The sequence below is a fragment of the Protopterus annectens genome, chromosome 1.part1 (assembly GCF_019279795.1).
Source record: "Protopterus annectens isolate FY-2018-M chromosome 1.part1, PAN1.0, whole genome shotgun sequence".
NCBI lineage: Eukaryota > Metazoa > Chordata > Ceratodontiformes > Protopteridae > Protopterus > Protopterus annectens.
In genome coordinates, this window is record NC_056726.1 from 1,758,583,411 (window position 1) to 1,758,591,481 (window position 8,071).

At 38.5% G+C, this 8,071-nt stretch overlaps 1 protein-coding gene across 1 annotated transcript in view; it reads right to left on the reverse strand.

The window, feature by feature from the left end:
- LOC122812068 (ficolin-2-like) overlaps window positions 1–8,071 on the reverse strand; it is a 228,680-nt gene that overhangs the window by 83,859 nt on the left and 136,750 nt on the right. The gene's annotated exons all lie outside the window — the stretch shown is intronic.

Sequence of the window (8,071 nt, forward strand, 5' to 3'; positions counted from 1 at the left end):
CATTTTTAAACAAGGTTAATCAAGTCCATTAAACACTGATGTAGTTCTTTGTCTCTCTCTCTCTCTCTCTCATACACACATAAACACATACATAGTCTTTTAAATATACCTCTCAGCCATACCGAATTCCTTGCAATTTCACATTTTGAGGCTGCAATAATGGGGTGCCATGAATTCCCAAGTGGCCCCTTTAAAATATGATTTTTTTTCTTTATTAACAATTTTTCGATAATGCTGACATAATCGTGCATCACCAGCATATACTGCAACATCATCAATATGCAGTGGCATGCATGATGATGTCAGCATCGTGAGACCATGCTTGACCCCTGACTGTCTGTAAAGGTATTATTTCAAGTTCAGATAGGATGCAATCCATGACATCGGACTGCCGTTTGCATCCCGCCTTATTTGAGCAACTTCACCTCCTATTGAGGACCGTTATACAAAGTGTGTAAAAGAGTGCTTTCAGCTTTTGCTATGGGCTCTGTAGTTAATCAGCACCTGCTTATTTCTACATGATTTTTCTGCCAATGCCAAGTTCTACTTGAAAACCAAGATCATTCATCAGCAGTACAAACTCACTAGCAAAACAGGGAGAGCTAAAAATGGTGCTTGTATGCTTTTACTTGCAAACGAGTGAAGATGTGGCTGAAACCAGAAGAAGTTAAGTTGAAGAATGACTGAAACTGTGGAAGATTGAAGTACAAAGTGAGTATTGGATTTCGGAAAGGCAGGGAAGTTATGGGAGGAAGGATGAGGTTTGACATGTATGGTAAATGTCATTGAATTGCACTTCTGTAATGCTTATAATTGTGCTATAAAGTTAGTCTACTACATTTTGCATTGTTATAAAGCTATTTTACTGTTTCACTGCATTTATGTACTGTTTTATACTGTTTTAACTGTATTTTTCATTGCTAGATACTGTTTCATTACTCTAATTGCATGTTTACTGAATTACTTAACTGTAAACTACTTTTTCATACTGAGAGTTGTATTTTTTGTTTGTGAGTGCTCTATCCGTGTTTTTCTGTGCATTTTAATTTTTTGAGGTTTCTGTCCTCTAGTCTAGTCTGTTTGCAGATAAAAGCATTCTCTAGTCTGCTTGTTCCTTGATCTGTTTAAAACTTTCATTTAGTGGCTACAGCTAGTAGCTGTAATAGTTCCCCCCCCCCACATTGTTGTGGTGTTCTTATACTTGGTGGCTTTGCAGTTGCCCACCCATACTGTATATTTGATCTGTGACACTCCTCCCAGTCTAGTGTCATTAGTTCATTCAATCTAATAAAGAATATTTGTGAAGGCCAACCAACTCAGATTCTTAACCTGAATTAACTTATGTTCCAGCTTTCTCCATTTCCACTTTACTGAAAAAAAATCTAAGCTTGTTTCCCCCCTTTCCTGTAACAAATCTAGTCCAGATACAGATTTGCTGTATCCAGGACTGTGTGTATGCTCCTGAGCCCCCCCCTCCCCCCGCTTAACTAGGGTTAAACTATTTCTGGCGCCATAAAGTCTGCTCTTCAAATTTTCCCGTGCAACTAGGCAGCTTTTTAGTTTTAGCGCTCAAATCTGTTTCTTTGAGCTCAGCACTTGTTCAGAACTCGTTGTAAGCACTACATAATCTACAAATTACTACAGCACTCAACTTTCCTCACTTGTCTAGAGGAAAACAGTTTTTAGTACTTAATAAATAAGCACCAATCCAGGCATGTCTAAAGGTCAGCTCATTCTCCTGTCTACCTGATGAATCTGGGCATCTTGGGGCAATGCAGCAATTGCCTCATGTACACAGACAACCCTCTCCTCCTACCACCCAACACTACAACCTGTGAGAGATGCACTTATATAGCCAAACTGGAAGCAAAGCTCTCTTCACTAAAAACTGGACTAGACAGTCAAGAGGAGAAGGTAAACACTTGCACCACACCACACTCACATAGTCCCTCAAAACCTACACCACCAAAATACACACATAGAAGCATGAAACACACGCCTACATTCGCAGAGGCACTCAATAAAAATCTGCCCAAACAACCGAGACTTCCAAAGCAGAAATGCAAGCAACCTCCACCCCCAACACAACTCAAATGACACATAGCCCACAAACTCAGTGTGCCACTCAACTAAAGTCCATAAGGCATAACGTACCCAACACTCTAGTCATAGGTGACTCTATAGTCAGGCAAACTGATGTTCCACTTACCAGGCTAAACAAGGAGAAAGTTACTGTCAGCTGCCTGTCGGGTGTCAGGATCCACCACATAACACATGCACTCAGGTCACTCCACAACAAGTACAAATATCACTCTGTCATTGTCCAGGTTGGTGTGAATGACCTGAGATGTACCTCCCTGGACTACATGAAAAGAGACATGGATGAGCTCTCCAATCTTGTAGCCCTGGCAGGTATGACCCTAGCCCTGAGTAGCATCCTGCCATCACCAAGAATGATACCACAGTACAAGGACAAAATGATTGACTTCAACAACTGGCTAAGCTTCTGGTGTCATTCTAAGGGACTCCATTATTTGTCTGCCTTGGATGACATGATCAATAGACCACGATGCTTTGCCAGAGATGGCCTGCACCTGTCGCCTTTGGGATTCCAGATACTGGAAAAGGCTCTTGCCACCCCTATAGTGCCTTTTTTAGGCAAGGTTCAAATGACAAATTCACCACCGTAACAGGTACAAGCAAGCAAAATCTGAGGGTAATGCTACTCAATGCTAGAAGTCTAAACCTCAAAATGCACTCACTTGAGGCACTCCTTAAAATGGAGAACATCGACATCCGTGCAGTGACAGAGACCTGGTTCAAAGCTCCAGAGAGCACCCCTGCATTACCAGGCTATAATTCATACCACACCTTTTGGCCACCTAACCCAGACAGAAACACTAAAGGCGGAGGTGTGTCCATATTCATTAAGGATAACCACACCTCCAAGATAGTTGCTCAGCATAACGCATCCGAGATTATCCAAGTTCAACTAACTCTGGGCAAGACCGCAATCCAGATTGTAGCTTGCTACAGACCCTCCATCATGCCCCAGGATTCCCACTCCTCTTTTCTTTATACACTGGAAAATATTAGGGTACAACCTAACACCTTAATAATGGTTGATTTCAAGTACCACACTATTAACTGGGAAAACTACTCATGTACCAACTATTTTGCTCAATGTTTTTTGGAATTCATAAATTCCAGTGCCTTGGATCAACTTATCCATGCCAACACCAGGGGCAGCAATATCCTAGACCTGATCATCACCAACATGGCGATTGGTGTTCCACACCAGAGGTCAATTCCTCGTTGGTCAGATCCGACCACAAGCTAATCACCCTAGACATCCACATCCTGCCCCCACCCCACCCCCCATTAGGGAAACAACCGTAAAAAATTTCTCCAAAGCCAACTTCACCCTTCTTAAGATAGAAGTGGCAAACTTCACAACACCCATGCAGATGGTCAATAGAGGTACGACTGCTGAATTCTACACAAATGCACTTTTTATGCACTTACACGAGTGCATGGATCATGCTATCCCTAACAGAACCAAGATGCTATCCTCCAAAAAAAAGGAAGCCAATCTGGTGGTCTTCTGCCATAAACAAACTCTACAACAGAAGAAAGAAACTGTTGCAAAAAAAGAGTAAAATCCCATGATTGGAGGAACTCCCTGGTCAGCCTCAGTAAGAAGCTGAGATCCCTCATAAAATCCTCCAAAGCTAGTTATGAAAACAAAATCGCCACTTATTCTAAAGACAACCACAAGGCATTCTATAGCTATGTCAAGAATCTCAATGGCAACACTCAGATCTGCTCTGAGTTACAGCACAATGGCACTAAATATCATTCGATTAGTATAATATTGATTTGTTAGTTTAGGGTATGAGGTATTTATGTATTTTGTATTTTTTATTATTCATGTTTTTATTTTTATTTTATGTAATTGCATTATTGGGTAATTGTTTTATTGATTAATAGGTATGGATATATAGGATGGTTGTTACTTAGACAATGTTATTCTGAAGAAGTCCAGATGACAGGACGAAACCTAGGTCAATTTCGTTGCCAATGTTTTTTACAGTTCGTGGTTTATATTAATTAATTCCATTCTGGTGCTTGAACTACGTCCTTCACATTGAGTTATTGGTTAACTGTGTTTTGTTTTTTAGTTGGTTCCGTTTTCTTTCCGATGGAGAATGTTGGTTCATCAGCAGACATTATGGAATTGTTACAACAAATCAACGAACAACTCAAGGAGCACACTGCTCAAATTAAATCCCTGACGGAGAAACAACATTCAGGTTCAAATTTACAGGAATTCGGTAGTTTAGGTCTGCCGTTGACTCAAGCCACACCATCTACTTCTAGTATGAACATTTCTAACGTGCATAATGTCACAACATTTCCGAATAAGGGCACAAACAATGTGCGACCTGACTTAGGTGAAGGGAGTTCTATTGGGGAAAGCAGTGAACGTTGGAAACATAATACATTCAGCTTCAAAACAGACACTGTTATTAAGGACAATTATGTGATTAATAACAATCAGACTTTGGCTGAACAGCTAAAGTTGTTTGAAGTCAAGTTATTCAAATTGAGGAGAACCCAATTAGAGAACAGCTATTTAACTGGGAATATAGAGCTTGGATTGACGCTGAAGGGCTTGCGAGTGTGGAGATACCTGAATGGGATAGATGACAATTCTGAGATGTTAACTGAATTGCACGAACTATTCAACAAATCTGGGTTAGCTATCATGGAGATTATGGTGAAGTTCAATTAGAAAAAGATTGAGACATGGTTGGTGGATCTTGCGTGCATTAATGATGGCATTGTGAAAGATTTACTATTCGAACAGTATTACACCAATTATACCAATATTTTAAATGAGGTAGATTGCAGCTGTCAAGTTTTGTACAACAAGAAACTTTCAAAAATCAAAAGGGATACTAGAGCATATGAAGCGGGCACAGTTTATCCACAATCTATTGGAAATCAGCATAGGCATGGTAACCGTGACGATTTAACCAATCAACCAGTAGGGAGTGATGACGTGATGACATCGGAGATGCAGACAATGGATAAAAATTCAACCAGTAGAGGTGAGAGCCCTTTAGAAGAAGGACCCAGACGCTCGGAAAGAATTCGAAACAGAGAACCAGTGTACAAGGAGAGAGAGTATGGTCGGTTGAGGGCACGGCCAAAAGTATGGTATTCCACCAAAAACCAACCAAACGCAAACTGGAGACAATGGAGGTAAAAAAACTTTGACTTTCTAGTAGCTCAAGCAAGTAGGCTTGTGCCCGGTTTGTGTGACAACAGACCGGGCAAGGAAAGCAACAATACTATTGGTGACAAGGTGGTTTGTACCCTCGAACTTTCTAGTTTGCCTAATTTGTGTAGTTTAGAGGAACATGACAATGATCATGTTTCTGGTATTTGTGCAAAGACATTGGTGGTATGGAAGTTTTGAGTAATGATTTACCATTTACTATTGAACCGATTGGTTCCTTGATCAATCGAGAACAATGTACACATGAGTCAACGGGGTTTAATGATTCATACAGGAGTTTGTTGAATTTAAGTACCTACACTGTGATGGATGAAATGTACAATAACATGGTGTCAAATTTTGACCAAAAGACAAGTGGGGATCATGACACTATAGGTGGTATTAACTGTAAATATAACGAATGCTTGAGTGATTGTGTTGGACGTGAAATGGATGCAATTTATTGCAACCCACCGGATTTGACTTTTGTATTTCATGACGACACAGAAACTCATATTAGTTTGTCCGATATTAATGTGGATTTTTTTGAGGACACCCACAATCACAGTGCATGTATGCATACAAGTCAGAATGTATGTTGTCAGATAGAACAAACTAGTTCTGTGGTATCTAACACTTTTGTTGATAATAGTGAGAGTTATGTTTCTAACGCAGGGGTCCTTATTTTAGATGTAAACATTTTTGATGACCCACACGTGGGCATTTTGAGTCAACCAGTTATCATGGAGAACAACGAACATGATTTTAAACTATATAATTATTCTAACTATGCATTTAATTCTGGGCATTTCAATCTTTTTTCCAAGGGCTTTACATTTGGTCCATGCAGAAAAGGTAATTTGGTTGACACCCTTATTGATTTAAAATTATTTGTACATAAAATGAATTCAAGAATGCATTTTAATGCAGCTGATGTACCTAATGAACAGAATATTTTGTCCAAACCTAGTAAATTCAATCCACCAATGAATCCTATGATAGCTATTTTTGAAAAAGCATGTGAATTTGACATCAGGGAACACTTTAAACATATTACAAAACACACTTACACGAACATGGCAGATGATGAATTGTCATTGTTAAACGAATTAAGAAAATGTGACAATATACGTATAATGAAGCCCGACAAATGTAATGGGGTGGTGATAGTGGATAACAATGATTATGTTAGTATTATGATGACCATGCTTATGGAAGATAACTACTTAGAAAGTAGTATTAATGAAATTAATATTGCCCATCGGAAATTGGATCTTATGTTGGAGGACATGTTGTTTCAGGGTGAGATAACTGAAGTGGATTTTAATTTTATGAGTAATCCTTACCCAATGGTTAGTGGTATCTTCGGAATACCCAAAATACATAAAGGCTTGGATAACGTAAAATTTAGACCTATTGTAGATGGCAAAAGGAGTAAAACCTGTTTCATTAGTCAATATTTAGACTACCATATGAAACCAGGTTTGAATATTTTTCCCTACATCACTAAAGATTCTTGGAATTTTTTGGAGAGGCTTAAAGCCTTAAAATTTAACAACAACATTATTTTTCTAACCATTGATGTTTGCAATTTATTCATGGTCATTCCACATGACGTTGGATTGTCATGGTTAGAATATCAGTTGATGGAGACTGGCATATTTGTTCAAGACCAAATTAACCTATACGTCAAACTTATGGAGGCAGTATTACACAATAATTACTTATATTTTGAAGGACACTTTTTCAAACAACGTACTGGCGTGGCTATGGGGGCTGCATGTGCTCCCATATACATCAATTATATCATGTCCTATTGGGAGCAAAAATATATTTTTGATAGTGAATATAACAAGTATATAAAATTATACACCCAATATTTGGACGTTATATTTGTTGCTTGGGAAGGTGAAGCGGAGGTGCTTGATGCCTTTATCAAATACATTAATAACACAGTATGGTTTCTAAAGTTTACATATGAATATAATGCTGACACCATCACATATTTAGATGTGAGAATAACCATGGACAAAATACATGGTAGGATGAAATCTAATATTTATAGGAAACTTATTTTTTCAAATTCGTGCCTCCAGTACAATAGTTGGCATCCCAGTCACCAAAAAAGGGCCATTGTTAAGGGGCAAATTGTGAGAGCCACCAGGATGGTCAGTGATCATGGAGATTTTGTGGATGAACTAAACTATATGATTAAATTGTTCTTAAGTAGAGGTCATCCCAAGGAATTATGCACGGAATTGTATAATGAAATTAAAAATAAAAGAGAAAAAGGTATTTATAAACCTATTCTCAACTATGACAACACAGACAATTATGAGACAACGTCCACCACACGAAACAATTTGGGCAATTTTCCATTATTATTTATCACTACCTTTAACAGGGACACTGATTGGATGACATGGATGGTAAACAAAAACTGGGGTGTTTTACAACTGGATAAAAATGTGGGAACAAGATTTGGGTGTGGGCCCAAATTTATATACAAGAAAGATTCATCACTGAAAGACATTTTTGAAAGATGTTCCCTTTCAAAGGATCCACCAAATAGTAGGAGGTGTGGTAATTTTAAATATGGGAGATGTTCTACTTGTCCACATATACTATTAACAGGAAGCAACTTTACGGTTAACAAACATCATATATCTATTTTGGGACACTTTGATTGTTACGTTCAAAATGTGGTATACCTGGCTAACTGCCAGGAGTGTCCAGTTTTTTTATGTGGGAAAAACATATAGGCATTTTAGAGAGAGAATTAGGGAA